The sequence below is a fragment of the Mirounga angustirostris genome, unplaced genomic scaffold (assembly GCF_029215605.1).
Source record: "Mirounga angustirostris isolate CCGP_5_RB_7025 unplaced genomic scaffold, mMirAng1.0.hap1 SCAF_5, whole genome shotgun sequence".
Lineage (NCBI taxonomy): Eukaryota > Metazoa > Chordata > Mammalia > Carnivora > Phocidae > Mirounga > Mirounga angustirostris.
Window position 1 is genome coordinate 96,012,771 of NW_026991713.1, and position 21,355 is coordinate 96,034,125.

Here is a 21,355-nt window from a genome sequence, read left to right on the forward strand (position 1 = left end):
GCTGTATCAGAACAAATAAAGTGTAACTAGGGGAGAGGGATAAAAAGAAGTGAATGTTGACAAGAAGCAGTAACTGCTATAGTCTGATTATGCCTGCCAAATTCACAAGTGGGAATCCTAATGCCCAATGTGCTGGTGTTAGAGGGTGGGGGTCTTTGGAATGTGATTAGGTCATGAGGGTCAAGAATGGGATTAGTGGGGGCGCCTGGGTGGCTCAGTCGTTAAGCGTCTGCCTTCGGCTCAGGTCATGATCCCAGAGTCCTGGGATCGAGTCCCACATCGGGTTCCCTCCTCGGCGGGAAGCGTGCTCTCCCTCTCCCACTCCCGCTGCTTGTGTTCCTGCTCTCGCTATCTCTGTCTCTGTCAAATAAATAAATAAAATCTTTAAAAAAAAAAAAAAAGAAGAAGAATGGGATTAGTGGGATGCCTGGCTGGCTCAGTCGGTTAAGCATCTGCCTTCAGCTTAGGTCATGATCCCAGGGTCCTGGAATGGAGTCCCACATTGGGCTCCTTGCTCAGCAGGGAGACTGCTTCTCCCTCAGCCTCTGCCGCTCCCCCTGCTGTACTCTCTCTCTCTCTCTCTCTCTCTCGCTTGCTCTCTTGCTCTCTCTTTCTATCTGACAAATAAATAAAGAAAATCTTTAAAAAATTTTAAAAAGAATGGGCTTAGTGCTCTTTTAAAAGAGACCCAGGGGTGGGGAAGAGAGAGAGACCCAGATGGCTCCCTAGGCCTATGTGAGAACAACAAAAATTCTGTGACTCCAAAGAGGGCCCCCACCCAACCATGCTGGCCCCTGATCTTGGACTTCCAGCATCCAGAACTGTGAGAGGTAAATTTCTGTTGTTTGTAAGCCACCCAGTCTGTGGTATTTTGGTATAGCAGTCCAAATGGACTAAGACAGAAACAAAGCCAATTTGGGAGGACTCCTCTATTCCCACCTAAACTGCAACATTAAAGGTACATGTACTTATGGCTTATAAAGTACAAAGTGCTATATAGTTCTGTCAACATAAATTGACCAGAAAGCACTCTAATACGAGAAGAGAGAGTTTTATTCGAGCCCAAATTAGGACAGCTGGCCGGGAAACACAATTTTCACAGGGAAGAAAGTGCTCCAGGGAATGAAGAGTTTTTACAAGATCATATACTTTTTTACATAAAAAGCCATAAATCAATATGTGAGAGGTACCGTCTCTCAAAAAAGTTATAGATTAATGTGTAGGCAGGAATCACGAGTTTTAACATCATAGAATATAGGGAGTAGGAGCATTGATCAACATCTTAAGGACAGGAGGCTTTCCTTCAGGCTGCTCATTTGTAAAGCAGATGCTTGGCAGGCCTTAAATCAGGCCTGCCTGATTTTGGTTTAAGCAAAGTTTATGTAGTCATGTTGACTTAGAAAGAAATCTAAAATGGCCTCCCTTATATCAGGGCCTTTACAGAGTTTTTTTCTCATTGCTTCCCCGCGCCTACCTCACCCCCCGCCCCGTTTGATCAATAATCTTCTGGCAGAAAGCAATGATGATAGTTATTTTGTCCCTTGATGTCAGGGTGATTCTTTATCTGCCATGGGTCCATCATGTCCCTTGATGCTAGGCCTGATTTAGGTGGCCTAGGAGTCTATGTGGGGGTAGGGATGAGAGTCAACAGTATGGGTTTTAACTGGGAATATTACAGCTGATTTATTTTTCAATGAGATCAAACTGTCGTGCAAACATTGTACATGTGCTTTGTGGTGAGTTTTTCCCTTTGCCTTTTTTGTAACATTCATAACATAAATACAGAAATAGTAATAAAAATCCAATTAATAACATTAGAAGCAACCAACAGGGAATAGGTACAGAATTAGAAAGATAAGAGAAGAATCAAAAAAAAAAATCCATTGCAGGTATTTTGATAATCTTTTTTTTTAAAGATTTTATATTATTTATTTGAGAGAGAGAATGAAAGAGAGAGAGCACACGAGGGGGGAGGGCCAGAGGGAGAAGCAGACTCCCCACTGATCAGGGAGCCCGATGTGGGACTCGATCCTGGGACTCGATCCTGCGACTCCAGGATCATGACCTGAGCCAAAGGCAGTCACTTAACCAACTGAGCCACCCAGGCGCCCGGTATTTTGAAAATCTTGAATTAATTTGAGTATCTTCTTTATCTCTGGTTATTTGTGCTTTGTGATATGTTTGAGCTGATTGGTTTAAAATGGTAATTAAATTTTCTGTTATCTGTAACGATTTCTCTGGCCAGTTAGTTTCCATAGATACTACATCTTGTGGTGGTTGTAATTCTCCCAAAACATTTGGTCATCAATATCAATATTAGTAGAATTTTTGTTAGCATCAGGCAATTCTATTTGAGTTGCAAAGCCAGTATCACACCATATAGCAGTAGTGTTATGATTAAAAGTACTCTTGTTACAAAATAAATCAAGGAGTACTACAGAAGTTTTTTACAAATCTTCCCAACAAAATCCTCCTTTTCCCATATACCAGGCATAGCCATTACAGGCCAAGTTGGAGTGAATTCAGGGTTCCATTGTTGTTAGGGCATAACCGTGTACTTTGCCTGAATTCACAGATGCCAGTAGGTATTGGAATCCAATAAGAATCATTGGCTAACGAGGCACCTGGGTGGCTCAGTCGTTAAGTGTCTGTCTTCGGCTCAGGTCATGATCCCAGGGTCCTGGGATCGAGCCCCATATCAGGCTCCCTGCTCCACAGGGAGCCTGCTTCTCCCTCTCCCACTCCCCCTGCTTGTGTTCCCTCTCTCACTGTGTCTCTCTCTGTCAAATAAACAAAGTCTTTAAAAAAAAAAAGAATCATTGGCTATTAAGGTCCATCTTCCTCCAGTGGGAAGAATTCTGGTAGTATTTACAACAGTTCCTGTTCTACTAATTGAACAACATCATAAGTCTGGTCAGCCGTAAGTTTGGGTACTAAGGCAGTAACTGAACATTTATATAAGTTACAAGAGGCTTTAATGATTTTACACAGATTAGGAGAGCTATGTGATTTGCATAAACGTATATTTTGGGTTTCTGCAGTTAAGAAGGCCATTGGCCCATAGATACCTCCGCTTCCATTTGGATTAGCATGGCTAGGAACCCTTAGGTCAAAGTATATACTTTTCCCCATTCCCCATTCCCCAGTATGAGCATTTTTGGTCATAATATGTTGTTTGATTTAGCCATTTTATTAGTGCTAAATTAGCAACCCAAACAGATTTCCATCCTTTACCTTCTTCCTGAAATAAAAATCCGTCTAATTTTCCTTTTTCGGCAAGAGTATTTTTTCCTTGGGCGCCTGGGTGGCTCAGTTGGTTGAGCGACTGCCTTCGGCTCAGGTCATGATCCTGGAGTCCCGGGATCGAGTCCCACATCGGTCTCCCTGCTCGGCAGGGAGTCTGCTTCTCCCTCTGACCCTCCCCCCTCTCATGTGCTCTCTCTATCTCATTCTCTCTCAAATGAATAAATAAAATCTTTAAAAAAAAAAAAGAGTATTTTTTCCTTTGGCCTATCTTTATTAAAGGCAAACTCAGCTTGACCAACGATACCCAGACCTGATCTTATGGCACCCAGAGCTCACTTTCTTCACTAGGGCCGATGCTGAGTTATCCACCAGATGTGTTGTTGCCATTGTAAACTAACAGCTTTAGTACAATTAGGATAAACATTTTGAACCCAAAAATGTTGGGTTCCCCAGACTAGTGTTAAATGAGTAGTAGGAACTCCTAAATGTAATTTTCTCTAAGTATGCCATAAGGCTTCTCATAATCTTCTGGGTCATATGGCGAAGTTAGATTTAGAAGGTGGATGAATCCACCAAGTCACTCCTAAAGTAGCATCTCTGATAGACACCCATCTTTCGTGTGTGTGTGTGTGTGTGTGTGTGTGTGTGTGTGTTAGGCCATTCCATCCACAAAAACATGGTTTGTGAATACCTTGGATATTTTGGCATGCTGGACAAGCTGCCCTAAGTGTCTCCCATTGTACCCAGGAGACTTTCTTAATAAATTATCATCTAAGTTTATAGAGACACAATGGTCAATCTGCTGACATAAACAATGAAGGTTAAATTTGAGTTAGGTAGTACTTTTTGAAAGGCTTTTCTTAATAGAAGTCCTTTATAATATATATATCCTAAAAAAAAACCAAAAAAACAAAAACAAGCATCAGAAGCTAAAGGAAGATTAGAGCCTGTCCAAGGGATCATGAACATTTTATCTAAGTTATCATCATAGTGAAGTACAGGGTAGTATTCGAAGTTATATTAGTTAAATCCACAGGTAACCATGATATTTTATCAGGATGTAAAAAAGAGGGAAGTGAAAGCAAACAAATAGGTTTACTATATTCTAATATTACAAATCAAAAAAGAAAGAAGAGTAGAAATATAGGCCTGGTCCCAAATCTTGGGAAATGTAGTCTACCTTGATGTCATCTACTTTCATCCTGGCCTGGCAACTATTGCTTAGTCAGTCAGAGCCAGGTGTCAGAGACAAGAGTTGAAGTTCACTCTGGTGAAGGGGACTTAATGAGAAATGTGGATTCATGAGTTTATACCTTTTAACATAACAGCACAAGGATTAGTTAGTAATACTTGATAAGGTCCCTTCCAGCAAGGTTGTAAAGACTTTTATTTTGTGTCTTTTCCAATAAACAAAATCCCCAGGTTGCAATCTTCATCTCCCCAGAGCTCGCTGTAAAATAAACTGTTAACCAAATTTCCATTTTGTTTAAGAGCTATAATGAGACCTTGACAGTAATGTCAATAATTTTAATAAGGTTGGTTCATACATCCCTTCATCTAACCTCATGGGTTGTCCAGTTGTTATTTCAAAAGGGGATAATCAATATTTTCAAAAGGTAGTAGATCCAAGACCTAGAAGTACTAGTGGGAGAGATTTTGGCTATGGAAGTTTAAAAGCTCCTGAAATTTTTGCCAATTAAATCTTAATGGTACCACTTTTTCTTCCCACCAGTCCTGAGGACTGCAGATGGTAAGCACAACAAAAATGTTGCATTGTCGGCTAAATATTACAAATGGTTTTAATTATGTGTCCAGTAAAAGGGGAACCTTGATCACGATGTAGTTCAAAGGGAATTCCCCAAACAGGAATTACTCTTTCTAATAATAATTTGCATACTGTTAATGCCATAGCTCTCTTCTACAAGGAAAGATTCAAACCAATGTGAAAACATACAAATAATAACCAAAACATATTTATATCCTTGAGATGGTAGCATCTAGACAAAATTCAACTGCCATACTTCAAACAGTCCTTTGGGAAGAGAGAAATGGCCTTGTGATCCATGGAATAGCTTTCCAGGATTATATATTGGGCAAATAGTACAGCAAGCATGCCCTTGACAGGCTACTATAGCAGAAAGTTTGCATAAATATTGTTTACCCCATAAAATCATTTTTTAGGTCTCCAATGAGTCAATTGATGAGTATGTGAAAGTAAAGGTATTTGTGCTCCAAAGGGAACAACAGGTTTTTTGTTAAGCCCAACCCATATCTGAGTGACAGGGTTGAATTTTCCCCCTTTGAGTCTGTAAAAGAAGATCTTTTCATGGAATTCGTATCAAGGATCAATGAACATTCTTGATGCTGGACAAAATTTGTGTCTAGAGCTGCTTATTTGTCAGTTCTGTCAGTCAAATGATTTCCTCTTGCTTCTATGGTATCAAATTTAGAATGCCCAGGCATCTTAATAATGGCAAGTTGTTTTGGTAGTTGTATCACATCTAATAGCTCTGCAACCTGCTTTCCATTTTTATAGATTGTCCTGAGGAATTAAAAATCCTCATTGTTTCCATAACATTCCCAAGTCATGTGCTACTCCAAAGGCAAAATGACTCAGTATAGATATTTGCTATTTGATTTGTAGCCAATTGACAAGCTCAAGTTAGTGCAATTAATTTAGATTGTGAAGATTTTATTTTGGGTAAATAAGAACTTTCAATTATATCTGTTAAAGAAGTAATTGCATATCCAGCTCAATAATGTTCATCTTTAAGATATGATCATCTGGGGCGCCTGGGTGGCTCAGTTGGTTAAGCGACTGCCTTCAGCTCAGGTCATGATCCCAGGGTCCTGGGATCGAGTCCCGCATTGGGCTCCCTGCTCTGCGGGGAGCCTGCTTCTCCCTCTTCCACTACCCCTGCTTGTGTTCCCTCTCTCGCTGTGTCTCTCTCTGTCAAATAAATAAATAAAATCTTTAAAAAAAAAAAAAAGATATGATCATCTGTAGGAGCACTTGGGTGGCTCAGTCAGTTAAGCATCTGCCTTCGGCTCAGGTCATGATCCCAGGGTCCTGGGATCCAGCCCTGAGCCAGGCTTCCTGCTCACAGGGAGCCTGTTTCTCCCTCTCCTTCTGCCCCTACCCCACCCCCCCAAATTTGTGCTTTCTCTCTCACTCGCTCTCTCTCTCTCAAATAAATAAATAAAATCTTAAAAAAGAAAAAGATATGATCATCTGTAAACCAAATTAAGTCAGCATTATCAATGCGAGTCTCACATGAGTTATTTCTAGGAGTAAGAAGATAATCAGTTAATGAAATACAGTCATGATCAAGGTCTTCATGTAGATCTGGAGGTAAAGTTGCAGGGTTAAAGTTATTTCATCAAGCTAGAGTACTATTAGGTGTGGAGAGTAATACTACTTTTTTTTTTTTAAAGATTTCATTCATTTATTCGACAGAGAGATACACAGCAAGAGAGGGAACACAAGCAGGGGGAGTGGGAGAGGGAGAACAGGCTTCCTGCTGAGCAGGGAGCCCAAAGCGGGGCTCGATCCCAGAACCCTGGGATCATGACCTGAGCCGAAGGCAGACACCTAACGACTGAGCCACCCAGGCGCCCCAAGAGAGTAATACTACTTTTTAAGAGGCTAACTAACTGACAGAATAATGTTGAATAAGACGAGAGTATAGAAGAGATTCAACAGAATGTGGAACATAAATAGTTAAAGGGAGCCCATTATTATTTCCTCAGTGGCCTTGCATAAGAGTGTCGTTGCCAAAATTGCTCTCATACAAGGTGGGAGTCCTTTAGCCACTGAACCTAGCTGTTAGTTATAATATCCTACAGGTCGATGTTGATCACCAAGTTTCTGAGTTAGTACACTTAGAGCATTTCCTTTGTTTTCATGGACAAAAATGAAGAAAGGCAGGTCATAATTGGAGTGTCTTTGGGCAGGAGCTTGAGTTAATATGGATTTTAATACATCTACAGGAATACTGAAGAAGGAGTTACACATATCTATCACTATGAAAAGTAATGAATACTGGTTGGACTCGAGGAGAGCAAAGTATGTGGATTTGGAACCACTGAATGTCAAGGCACCACAATACTATTTATAGCTCTCAGATGTTGAACAAATCTCCAACTTTTTCCATTTGGCTTTTTATTGGTAAAATAGATGTTTTACAAAGTACAAGGAATTATGATATGCTAACTAACTGAACATAATTTTAAAAAAGGAATTATGAGCCCCCCTTTTAAGGTATTCTTGGATAATTGTCCTATTTTGCTTAACGCTTCTGATTTGAGTGAATATTATCAAATATTAGGTAATGGTTTAGTGTTATTGACAGTCACCTTAATAGGAGTTGCTGATTTAATTTTTCCAATATCAGAAAGAAAAGAGGACCATAATTTGGGGGGGAATTTGTAATAACAAATGGTTATCTTCCTGTTGGTTTGTTTGGTCTCTTTGTTTTGGTAATCATTAAGTTTTCAGACACAGGATTGTGATCTGTCATCTATGTCTGCTAAATCTAAAAACATTTCACCTTTTTGAGAAAAGGAGATATGAGCATTATATGTTTCTAAAAGGTCTTGTCCTATAGATGAATTGGGACACAATGGGCCAGCAAAAAGACAAGATTTCCTGTAATATTTCCTAACTGTAAAGTTACTGGTTCTGATTTAAATACTCAAATTGGCAGATTTGAAACCCCTACCACTTGAACTGAATTTTTACTCTGAGGGCAATGAAGAAAGGTAGGGTTGAGATATCCCATTTAAATTTGCAACAGTCTTACTTGAAATGTCCAGGGTTTGTGGGGTTTTTTACAATAATAGCAGAGGCAGTCATTTTGTTTTGATTGGGTTTTTGGAAAAGCAGTTTAGTGGAACCATTAAGTTGTTGTAAGTGTAAATTCACAACTTTAGGTGCTTTTTTTCTTTTCTTAAAAAGTTGATCCTCAAGAGAAACAATTGCATTAACAGGTAATGTTGCCTATCCTAAGTCATATCACTTTACTAACAAAGCCAATTCTTCATCTAGACCTTCTAGAAAGACTGAATTTAAGAGAGGATTACCTTGGGGCGCCTGGGTGGCTCAGTTGCTTAAGCGTCTATCTTCGGCTCAGGTCATGATCCCGGGGTCCTGGGATCAAGTCCCGCATCAGGTTCCCTGCTCAGTGAGGAGTCTGCTTCTCCCTCTCCCCCTTCTTGTGCTCTCTCTCTCAAATAAATAATCTTAAATAAAATAAAAAAAGAAAGAGGATTGCCTTGATGATTTTGAAAACTCTTGGCATTCATTCCAGAGTATCATTTAAATGTTTTTTTGAATCTTTCAAAATAGTCAAAAATAGCTTCTCCAGGCTTTTGTTTACATTGCTGAATTTTTGCCCAATTTACCTTTTTTGGGAAAATCTCAGGGATTGCCCGATATAAACTATGGGCAGTTCTACAGTTTTCAAGATCAATTGTTTCATGTCTAGGGAAATCTCCCATTGGTGTTTTCCATTCTGCCTTATTTATCTATCCTTTTGCTCTATTCTCAGATATGAGCATATGCACAAGCTGGTGTAAGTCAGAGTATCCAGGATCATATGCCCTAACTGCTAAATTGAATTCTCCAGCAAAGCAATGGCATCTTCTAAAGGGTCCAGGAAATGTTTATTTTTTTTTTAAGATGGTATTTATTTGAGAGAGAGAGAGAACATGAACAGAGGGAAGGGTAGAAGGAGAGAGAGAAGCAGACTCCCCACTGAGCAGGGAGCCCGATGGGGGACTCCATCCCAGGACCCTGGGATCATGACCCGAGCCGAAGGCAGATGCTTAACCGACTGAATCACCCAGGCAGCCCCAGTCTTCAAAGTTTTATTGCCAAATCAAAGCCAAATATGAATTAGCTAACCCACGTTTTATGCCCTTGTTCATAGGTTTCCTACCCAGAAAAAATCTTACTGGTATAAACAAAATCAGTCTAAAAACTGCTTGAATAAAAGTCAGGTTTGTCAACTTAAAATAAGGAGGTCTGGATATCAGAACTCACTGATCCACTCAAAGGTTGCTGAGAAGCCACAGGGGTCCAAAGGGCCCATGTTGGTACCAAGTGTCAGGTTCAAGCAGACCTCAGGTGGCCTCAGGTGGATTTCTCTGATATCCTACCAGCTAAGCCAAGAAATGTCCATGCAAGTTGACCAGAAAGAACTCTAATATGATTTTAAAAAAACAGAGAGAGTTTTGTTCTAACACAGATTAGGACAGCTGCCCAGGAAACATGATATTCACAGGGGGAAAAGTACTCCAGGGAATGAACAGTTTTAACACGGTTATATACTTTTTTTACATAAAAATCTGTAAATCGGTATGCCAGAGATAAATTCTTTCAAAGAGATTAGATTAACATGTAAGCAGGAATCACTAGTTTTAATGTCATGTAATGTAGGGAGTAGGAGCATTGATCAATATCTTAAGGACAAGATGTTTTCCTATAAGCTACTCATTTATAAAGCAGATGTACAATGCATACCTGATGGGCCATAAATCAGGCTTCTGGTTGAAACAAATTTTTATGTACAGTCATGCTGACTTAGAAAGAAATCTAAAATGGCCTCCCTTATATCAGGCCTTTAAAGAGTTTTTCTCTCATCAATTCTACATCGGACACAAAGGTGATAGGGTCAGAATCCTCATACAAGGTAGAGGAAGTTAAGCAACATGACAGAATATAACCAAATGACAAGGAGAAAGATACTTCACCTGGCCAAGGAGAAATCAGACAGGCTCCACAGAAGAGTTGAGATTTCAAATGGTACTTGACCTGCTAGCATTTCAACTGTGGTCCTACTCTGCCTTCCCTTTGTCTGTTAATGACCCTACCATTTTCCCAGCCATCCAGATTCAAAAGTTTAATTATTTTCTTTCTTCCTCTCCTCATCCCCAGTCCTTGCTGAGGCTTGTTTCTGCCTATTCACTGTCATTCATCCACTCCTCTAGTCCAAGTCTGAGCCTCTACACCTCATATGGATAGATGCCTTCAAACTTCCCCGTTCCTCCTTGCTCACCATCCCTAAATCTGTCCTACACAAACTAAAAAATTAATCTTCCTTAATGACAAATCTAATTACATTTTTAAAACTTTAAAGACTTCCCTTTGTCTTCAGAATTCAATGACAGAAGGCAGTTCCTCCAAATGTTTTACTTCTCACAAACAGAACATCTTCTCTCTAATGATAGCTTATTGAAACCTCCAATATTGCTATGCTAATTAATTCATTCTTCCAGCAAACAGCTGTTCAATGCCTAATATTTGTTGAGAAATCCAAACACTAATGAGAATCCCAGTGCCTTCAAGGAACTTACTTTCTAGTAGGAGAGGAAGACAAGAAAATTGTGTCAAAGTCCTATGATCCCAGTTGTAGTGGTTTTTCAATGTGTCCCCAAATTCTTTGACATTCCTATGTCTCCTCCCCCTAAATGTGGCTAAGGGCTTGTACTACTCCAACAATAGAGAGTGCAGTGGGATTGATCCTGCATGACTTCTAAAGTTAGGTTAGAAAAGGCCATCCTGAACCCACCTGGTCCTCATGGCATACTCACTCTTGGAACCCAGAGGCCATGCTGTGGGGAAGTCCACGCCACATGGGGGCCACAAGTTTGTGTTCTGGCTGAGTGCACTGAGGTTGCAGCTGTCAATCAGCACCAACCTCAACACCAGGCATGTAAGTGACAAAGCTTTCAAGAAGACTCCAGCCCCATCTGACTGTAAACATGTGAGATACCCTGGTGCAAACTGCTTAGCTGAGCCCAGTGAACATCCAGAGCTGAGAGATAATAAAGAAAAAAAGCATTTTTTGGTTGATATTTTCATTTATGTTAATAAATAAAGAAGTAAAAACAAACAGAAGTAAGACATAATTCAGAACTTCATCCATTCATCAAAAATGTAAGCATTTATTTCTTTAATCAGATAATAGTTTTCAAATACTGAAATAATATTTCATCACTTTTTTTCTCCTGTATGCAATGTTACAGCTATAGTTTATTCTGTGTTATTAATATTTTTCCATCACTCTCTTAAGTCTAGATAATCAACAAAGCAATAAATCAATGCAGTGTTTGCCAATTTCTATGGTATACAGCTTTCCACCACAGCCAATTTTAAGGTACCAACATGATATTATAGAACATAGAGTTGAGAAGGATTGTGCATAGCACACCATTATATACTGTTTTCACCATATAGTTACAATAGGTGGGAAAATATCAAGAACATGGATAATAGTGAAAGTAAAACAATGATTTTAATATAGTTTCTTAAATTATAAGTTCATATGAGTTAATTTTTCATAATCATTATGTTTAGAAAAAAGAGTATTTTTGTTTTAAGCCATTGAGTTTTGAAGTGATTTAATTTTTCTGCAATAGCTAACTGGAACAGCAGTAGAAATGAGATGTTACACGAGTGTATGGAAGTATTTCTATCCCAGATTTGAGTGAGGGAAGACAATAACCCCTGAGTCCCAGCATCTCTGAGTCAGGGCACTCATCCTCAGAGAATGCCCACTACTTCATCATTTCCACAGGAAGCTGAGCAGCCTTCCCCAACACCCAATAACCCAATATCTTCCTGGTGAAACACTCAGGTGAGGGACTCTGGTCTTGATCCCAAACTCACACTTTGCTCCATCTAACACTTTGCATGTCTTTTTCTAGGAAGATCTTTGTTCTTTTTTGAAATTCATTGTCTGAGTTAGAGCCCTTTTGATCACTTTATAGGAAGCCCCATTTCCTGCTGTTATTCCTAGGAAGCTCTATAAACTGCATCCATATTTTCTTTCCTTTTGAAATTCTTGCCAAGCTTCCTACACCAGCCCAGGGCATCTCTTCAACCTTAGTTTCTTTACAGCTAACTAGTATTCTCAAAATCTGCAATGATCTCTGAGCCTCCATTTCCATTCCAAACACCCATGTTGCAGATATATACAGTGGCAGGATGTATACAAATATTAGATGAAGTCCTGTATTAGGTAGGCTAATGAAATAGCAAATAAATCTAAAAAACTATTTTTGCTCAAATACAATGGAAATTTATTGTTTACCCACATAAACAGTCCAAAATGGTGCCAGGTCAACAAAGCAGCTTTAAAGTCCTGACCATTTTCAATACATTCTTTCCAGGGCCATTGCAAGTAAGAACATGGAACATCACACAGTGGGAGATTTCTATGGGCCAGGCCTGGGTGTGGGCCACATAATTGCTACTCATATTCCATTGGCTAGAACTCAATCATGAAGTCATGCCTAACTGTGGGCTGTGTGCCCAGAAGGATGAAGAGACCAGAATTTGATGAGCCACTAGTAGTCTCTGCCAATGCCTCCAGATATAATGCATATTTCCCCAAGCTGTGGATATAGATGAGGTCCCAGTAACATTTTTCTGTCTCTTGGCCTCTACCCACTTATGTTGGGTCTCCAGCCCCACGTTCACAAACACTCTTGTCTGCTATCACCTGGCAACTTCACCATATACTGTAGGGACTGTAACATCCTGGAAGGATGGATGGAAGGAACCTCCTGCTATCACACAGAAGCCCATTAAAGGCTAAATCTGCACAGTAATGTAAAGTGAGGAAAGTGAAAAAGTTAATTTGTATTAGTGAGACCCACAAAATGGAAGCTGCTCCAGTGGCCTGGCCCAGGTCACAAAATTAAACCTAAGTCAGCCTGCACTTACAGAAAAATGCCTCACTGGTGGGGCACCTGGGTGGCTCCATCAGTTACATGTCTGACTCCTGATTCTGGTTCAAGCCATGATCCCTGGGTTATGAGATTGAGCCCCGCATTGGGCTCTGCACTGGGCGTGGAGCCTGCTTAAGATTCTCTCTCCCTCTCCATCTGCCCCTCCCCCTCCTCTCTCTGTCTCTTAAATAAATAAATACATACATACATACATAAATACATAAAATTTTAAAAATAAGGAGAAATGCCTCACTGTCAAAGAAACCTAACACCAATCACAATCTTCCCAGTCAGTCAGCTTCAGCTTACCTAACCCTAAAAAGTAGGAATAAGGAAATCCCTGACCTCCATGCCAATCATGAGTAGCTTCTGCTGGTGCTCTATAAAATTGCTGTTACCCAAACATCCCTCTGGAGAGCGTTCCACTGCTTCTGAGGCACTATACTCCCATCCATAGATTGTTTTCTCTTCAATAAAAAATATCAACTCACTACTAAATTTGGTAAAAGTGACAAAACTCACTACTCATTTGACAAAAGTCATATAAAGAGAGAAAAACACTTGCTTCCCTCTTTGATTATTCCTTCTAAAGAGTACCAAGGCAGTGTGTAGGGGGGTACCAAAGTCTTACAGGATTTTCTGTGATATAATTCCTACAGTTTTACATACAGCCTCCTGGATCCAGGTATGAATTCATGAGGCCTGGGGTGAAGATCAACTGGAGTGACATGCATTGAGCATGAACTCGGTAAGTCAGTCAGTCAGTTAACAAATACTTATTGAGTATCTACCATGTGTGAGGCTCTGCTAAACTCTGGATATACAGTATAACAAAATAGACACAGTCCTTGTCCTCACAGAAGTCACAGTCTAGTTTGGGGAGAGTCTCACATACCTCTGACCCTGAGATTTTGTTACTGATTTCAACATAGCCAAGTTCTTTTTCCCTTTGGGTGAGCTCTCTTCCAGGAAGCTCCTAGAGAAAATAGATTACTGATATGCCCACCTCACCCATTCACCAGAGAGAAATAGACCTGTCTGCATGCCAGGTTAGGCTGGGATCACCACCCTCAGCTTCCCATTACATGCGTGAAGCCACCAGAAAGGATGAAGCCACTGAAAGAAAATATGTCAAAACAGAGGCTATAAACTAATGGACTGTGACCAAACCTGACCAGTAAATGTGTTTGGTTTGCCTTATGTCCTATTGGCCTATGTAACATTTTTAAGATTTTTAAATTAGTGGTCAACATTGAAAACAGAAGGTTACACACACACACAAACACACACACACATACACACATGCTTTTATTTCCAAACTCTTTTGGAGAAAGAATATCTAGCCTGAAGTTCCACATGAGGCATACACTACTGTTTTCCATGGTCTCTCTACTCCTTATTGTCCCTGTCAATTGTCAGTTGTCATTTGTTGCTGTACTTTTCTTAGAGAAAGAGTTAAGGGAACTATGTTTATAGCCCTGTATTTATCAAAAGTGGGAAACCAAAAACAAAACAAGTTAACAAGATTAAGGAAAATGGGAGAGAACCTATTTCTTCATGGAAGTAAAGAATATACCTACCAGATTTCTATGAAAAAAAGGTTCTGTTGAAGACACCATTATGGAACTATATATATATGACCTACTTCACTTTTTCACATTATCTGCCTGGCTCTGTAGGCTCTGAAGTAAAGTAGGTAGGGGTCTGATATAAAATAGGGGTTGAGGGGTGTGATATAATAAGAAATATAGGGGTGCCTGGGTGACACAGTCAGTTAAGCACCTAACTTGGTTTCAGCTCAGGTCACAATCTCAGGGTTATGAGATCAATCCCTGCTTCAGGCTCTGCACTCAGCATAGAGTCTACTCATGACTCCCTCTCCCTCTGTCCCTGCTCCTCCCACCCCCACCCCACCCCCACATGTGCTCTCTCTTTCTCTCTCTCTCAAATAAATAAATCTTTAAAAAAATAAAGAAGAAATATATTTGGTCTTTGTCCCCAGTTCCAAGTACAAAGCTCCTAAAACCCTTAGAATTTCTTGAGTGATAAAAGTGTCTTTTGGTTTTCATAAGGGACCACTTTTAATATTATGCTAATGAGGTGACTTAGGGTGGAGCCCATAGATGGCCACAGGACAGGGCTGACCACCAGAAAGACCAAATGATTAGAGGGCTAGAACTTTTAGCCCCTTCTACCAACCTCTGAGAAGGGGAGAAGGAACTGTAGATTAAAGCTATAAAAACTCTTGAACAGGAATTTCTGGGATGGTGAACACATGGACGTTCTCAAAGACTGTTCTAACCAAGGGCATGGAAGCTCCATGCCCCTTCTCACATGCCTGGCCCTATGCATCTCTTCCATCTGGCTGTTTCTGATTGTATCCTTTTATAATAAAAGCGATCCAGTAAGAAAAAAAACTCTTGAACAACAAAATTTGATGAGATTCCGGGCTGGTAAACATATCCACATTTGGGGAGGGTGCTGCACCCCAGTTTCGTGGGGACAGAAGCTCCTGCACTCAGGACTCTTCCAGACCTTGCTCTACGTACCTTTTCATCTGGCTGTTCATCTGTATTCTTCATAATATCCTTCATAATAAACTGGTGTTTAAAAAAAAAAAAACCACAGACCCAACACGCATCACTTAAGACCCCAAGTCAGTAAAACACTTAATACCTAAGGTAACTGCAAGTTTCAACCCTCCAGGAATGTAAGCTTTAGCCAGTCAACATGGAATTTCCTGGTCATTTAGAGGCTGCTTTTAGGCTAACAGCCTTGAGCAATGGAATGTGGAAATGGCTACAGAGACCACCAGGCTGAATACAGTAGGCCCTTGGGCTACTTACAACTAGGCACAGTTACCAAAAAAGGAAAGATTCCGTATGGTGTCATACCTCCTCATTTTCTCCCTTTAAAAACAGCCCCCACCCATCAATGCCTCCTTGCAGACAGCTTCTCCTCTGCTGTCCTACCCACTACTCCTAGGCTCCATGCCCAGTGTGTAGCCCAAATGGGGCTTGAACTCACAACCCTGAGATCGAGACCTGAACTGAAATCAAGAGTCAGACACTTGGGGCACCTGGGTGGCTCAGTCGGTTAAGAATCTGCCTTCAGCTCAGGTTGTGGTCCCAGGGTCCTGGAATTGAGCCCTGTGTGGTCGGGCTCCCTACTCAGGGGGGAGCCTGCTTCTCCCTCTCCCTCTGCCCCTCTCCCCACCTCCCCTGACCCCATTTGTGTGCTCTCTCTCTCTCTCAAATAAATAAATAAAATCTTTTTTAAAAAAGAGAGAGAGAGGGGTACCTGGGTGGCTCAGTCATTAAGCGTCTGCCTTTGGCTCAGGTCATGATCCCAGGGTCCTGGGATCAAGCCCCACATCGGGCTCCCTGCTCAGCGGGGAGCCTGCTTCTCCCTCTCCCACTCTCCCTGCTGTGTTCCCTCTCTCGCTGTGTCTCGCTCTGTCAAATAAATAAATAAAATCTTTAAAAAAAGAGAGAGAGTATTCAATGGAGATATTTTGTGTATCTCTATTGTCAGATCCCACCATGGGCTGTCAGTGCTCTCTTTTCTACTGAAGTCATTTCTCCCTTTTCACCGGGGAATGGTTTTTGCTCATAGGTATCATTTCAGATTTGTTTGTGTATTTCTCATCTTGGCTCTCAAATAATGTTGGGGAAGGAGTAAAGGATGTTCTTCGAGGGAACTGGTAGTTTCCATGCAATCTTGTTGCATCAGGACATTTTCTAACCAATCTGATGTATCATCTGCTCTATCACATCTCTTATCACATCTCTCCTCCTCTTTTTTTGCATCCCCCCCCCCCCCCCCCGCCCATCTCACTTTTGGAAAAGCACATCATCTAGGCAGTGCTCTATATGGCAGTTCTCCATATGGCTCTCAGAGTTTACTGGTATATCTTATTTAGATATTTGCTGTTTAGTTATCTCTGTTCAACTGTCTAAAATCAACAGCTCATAAAATTGGCGGAGGCAGGCCTTCCTATCCCTGCCTCCCCTCCAGGCAGTTTTCCCCCAGTGAGAGTCTGGGAAACAGCAGGCAAAATAAAGATGGCACCCACATTGCCTCCACAGCTGTGGTGCATGCTGGGACTTTGCTGAAGAGTGTTCTCTGCTTCAACCATGACACACCTGTGCTCCTAATCCTCATTGTCCTAGCCAAGGATGCTTAAATAGGTCTCTTAGGGCCTTCTCACTTACTTTTAGAGAAATGTATGACTCTCTTGATATTTGGGAAGTATCTGTTCCAGGTGTCCTTTCTTGTTTTGGTTCAAGTTTTTGCAATACTTGGCCGACATTCCTTATAGTCAATGATTTGGGCTGTAACCACATTCTAATTTTGTTGCAGAGGGAGTGTTCTTTTCTAATATTCATTTTAGCATTCATTTTGGTATTTTAGGAAGGGAGTGAGTAAATCTTTACTCCACCATCTTTTATTGGAACTCCCCTATCCTTGGGTGCCTGGGTGGCTCAGATGGTTAAGCATCTGCCTTCGGCTCAGGTCATGATCCCAGAGTCCTGGGATCGAGTCCTGCATTGGGCTCCCTGCTCAGCGGTGAGCCTGCTTCTCCCTCTGCCTCTCTCTCTGTCTCTTATGAATAAATAAATAAAATCTTTAAAAAAAATAAAAATAAAAAGGAACTCCCCTATCCTTAAGCTCTGTCTTCTCTTGACTCTCCTGGTATTACTCTATCTTGATTTCCTGCTTATTGCTTATGCTCTTTCTCGGGCTGCTTCTCAAGCTCCTCTACCTCTCCTGTACATTTTGATGTTCTCCAGGATTCTCTCCTTCATCCTTCTCCATGCCTTCAATGTAATACCACCAGGCAATTCTCCAGTTCTCAGTGGACACTGATTGGGTGTCCTACAAAACTTATATCTAACATCATCTATCTGGAGATAGTGTCAGATCCCATAGGTGAAGGACTGCCCCCATTAATTGCAAGTCCAGGTTGTTACCTGTGCTTCTGACTGACTGGCTGTAAATCAGAGGCTTTCACAACCCCTTCTTGGATTTGATTAATATTCTAGAGTGCTTCACAGAACTCAGAGAAACATTTACTTCCATTTACCAGCATTAAAAAACAAGTTAAAAACCAAGTAAATGTGAAGATCTAATCAGCTTTATTAAATAACTCATGAATTGGGCAGCATCCCACCTAGCAAGTAGAGGGGAGCTCCACTGACAAAAGAAAGGTTTTAAAGGCAGAGAGAGCGGAATGCCTGAGTGCTAGGATCAAGCCCCGCATCCGGCTCCCTGCTCGTTGGGAGTCTGCTTCGCCCTCTGACCCTCACCCTGCTCGTGCACTCTTTCTCTCTTTCTCAAATAAATAAATAAAATCTTTTAAAAAAATAAAGGCAGAGAGAAGGCATTTAAAAAAAAGAAGAAGAAAGGAATTTATTAGCAAGGAATGCATTGGTTAGGCAAGGTTGCCCTCCTAAGGGGAGTGGTAAGGGCCTATCAGTAAATTTCCTAGTATTGACCAGGGAATTCCACATTGACTGGCTAAAGCTTATATTCCTCGGGGGTTGAAACTGCAGGTAGGTTAAGTATTAAGTGTTGGTTTTACTGACTTGGAGCCTTAACCTAAGTGACACCATGTTGGGCCTATGGTTTTCTTTTTAACACCGGTTTATTATGAAGGATGTTATGAAGAATACAGATGAACAGCCAGATGAAAAGGTACATAGAGCAAGGTTTGGAAGAGTCCTGAGTGCAGGATCTTCTGTCCCCACGAAATTGGGGTGTACCACCCTCCCCAGATGTGGATATGTTAACCAAGCCCGAAGCTCATCAAGTCTTGTTGTTCCAGAGGTTTCTTTTTCTTACTGGATCACTGGTTTATTATAAAAGGATACAATCAGAAACAGCCAGATGGAAGAGATGCATAGGGCCAGGCATGTGGGAAGTGGTGCACCACTCTCCTAGAACCTCCACTAGTGTTCAACAACCTGGAAGTTCTTGGAATCCCATTCTATTCGGATTTTTATGGAGGCTTCATCATGTAGGCGTGATTGATTATTACCTCTATTTTCAGCCCTTCTCCCTTCTTAAGAGATGGGAAGGCGGGGTTGAAAATTCCAAGCTTCTAATCATGGCTTGGTCTTTCCTGGGACCAGCCCTCACCCAGGAGCCCTCCAGGAGCCCAACCAGAGTTGCCTCATCAGAACAAAAGACATACCAGCCACCCAGAAAATTACAAGGGTTTCGGGAGCCCTATGTCAGGAAAAGAGGTCAAAGACCAATATTAGAACAAGAGATGTTCCTGGTGTTCTTATCACTTAGGAAATTACAAGGGTTTTAGGAGCTCTGTGCCAGGAACTGCAGGCAGAGACCAATACACGTATTTTGTATTATTTCACATTATGGTACCTGGTATGCAGGTATTAATCTGGCCCACACTTTTTTCTCAATACCAGTTAGTAAAGACAGCCAGAAGCACTTTGTTTTTAGCTGACAAGGCCAACAACAAAGCCTTCATTGTCTTACCCCAGAGACATATCAACTCTCTAGTTTTATGTCATAATTAAGTCCTCAAGGATCTTGATTGCCTTTCCCTTCCACAAGATAATCACACTTGTCCATTATATTGATGACATTATGCTGATTGGACTTAATGAGCAAGAAGCAGCCACCGCTCTAGACTTATTGATAAGACATTTGCATGTCAGGGGTGCCTGGGTGGCTCAGTCGTTAAGCGTCTGCCTTCGGCTCAGGTCATGATCCCAGGGTCCTGGGATCGAGTCCCACATCAGGCTCCCTGCTCTTCGGGAAGCCTGCTTCTCCCTCTCCCACTCCCCCTGCTTGTGTTTCTGCTCTTGCTCTCTCTCTCTCTCTGTCAAATTAATAAATAAAATCTTAAAAAAAAAAAAAGACATTTGCATGTCAGAGAGCAAGGCATAAATCCAACAAAATTTCAGGACCTTTTTCCTCAGTAAAATTTCCAGGGGGGGGTCCAATGATGTGGGACACCTTGAGACATCCCATTAAAAGTAAAGGATAAGTTGTGTCTGGCTTCTACAAGCAAAAAAGAAGCATGACACCTAGTGGGCCTCTTTGGATTTGGGAGGTAACATATCCCACATTTGGGTTTGTTACTCTAGCCCATTTACCAAGTGACTCCAAGAGCTGCAGTTTCGATTGGGGTCCAGAATAACAGAAGACCCCTCAACTGGTCCAGACTGCTGTGTGAGCTGCTCTGCCACTTGGGCAGAAGATCCAGCAGATCCAATGATGTTGAAAGTGTTAGTGGCATATGGTGATGCTGTCTGGAGCCTTCAGCAGGTCCCTATAGGAGGATCATAATGTAGGCCGTTAGAATTTTGGAGCAAAGCCCTGACATCCTCTGCAGATAACTACTTTCCTTTTGAGAAACAGCTCCTGGCCTGCTACTGGGCCACTTCTGGCCACAGGACCTCCACGGAGCGGGGAGGGGGACACGGCTGAAACTAGTATCCAATTGAATTAAAACCCATCTGGGGACTGTTTCCTAGGGAAGTTGGTTATAGAGGCTACATGTGTTGGAATGTCATTTAGAACCATGATGGATTTATCTTTATGGTTTTCTGTCAATGTCTGCTACTAACTACTTAAGCTACAAAATTGGGTAATTTCCCCTTGTAAAACGTTTCTAGTGTTTTCCATGGCTTAAAAACAGCAGGTTCCCGAAGGCAAGGAAAAATAAGGCGTGACCCTCAGGCCATGGGACGTAATGGTACGAAGTTTCGGTCCATTCACGAGGCACCCATCTGTAGCCTAGGATGCGATGGAGAAGGGGAAGAACGCCAGCATCCCTCCTATGGGGCCTCTTACAGCAGGAATGCCTTCAAGGTAAGGCAGGATGGTGATCAATAGCGATTTTGTTTGAGGGATGCCTCCAGTCACTCTTAACACACAAAACCCCTAACATATCCTGTGTGGGACCCAGGAGTGGGGGGGCGGGGGGGGATTTTTGGTAATGGACCTTCTCTAGCATGGCCTCAGTAGGCTTCTTCTTTAGTTCCCAAGGACTCACCCTTGGGGTGCCTTTTAACCGACTGGAAACAATTCAGATTGCAAAATTTAGGGAAGCACTGATCTCCTGTAATACTGCATGGCCTCGGTAGGATCTGTCAGTTAGATCTCTTCTGCAGGAAACAGGGCTCTAGATCAGGACCCAGACCTAAGGGCCTCTTGTAGAATGTGTTTGATCAGTAACCAAGCCAGTAAACTCCCTCCTGACATATTGGATGATAATTATCTAAATAAGCCTCCTCCGAATAAACCGAATTTGCTGGAGGAAACACAAGCCATTCCTAGCAAAGGGGACGCTGACTCTCTCACTGTTCCTCCTCCTAATAGATGTGGGGGCTTCTCCCTC

General features: G+C 41.5%; 1 long non-coding RNA gene across 1 annotated transcript in view; it reads right to left on the reverse strand.

Annotated features, from left to right (window-relative positions):
* Positions 1-10,848: 10,848 nt before the first annotated feature.
* LOC135364465 (uncharacterized) overlaps positions 10,849-21,355 on the reverse strand; it is a 48,597-nt gene continuing 38,090 nt past the window's right edge. Inside the window, exon 3 of the long non-coding RNA XR_010411614.1 lies at positions 10,849-11,063. This is a non-coding gene — a long non-coding RNA (uncharacterized LOC135364465). The remainder of the gene's footprint in view (positions 11,064-21,355) is intronic.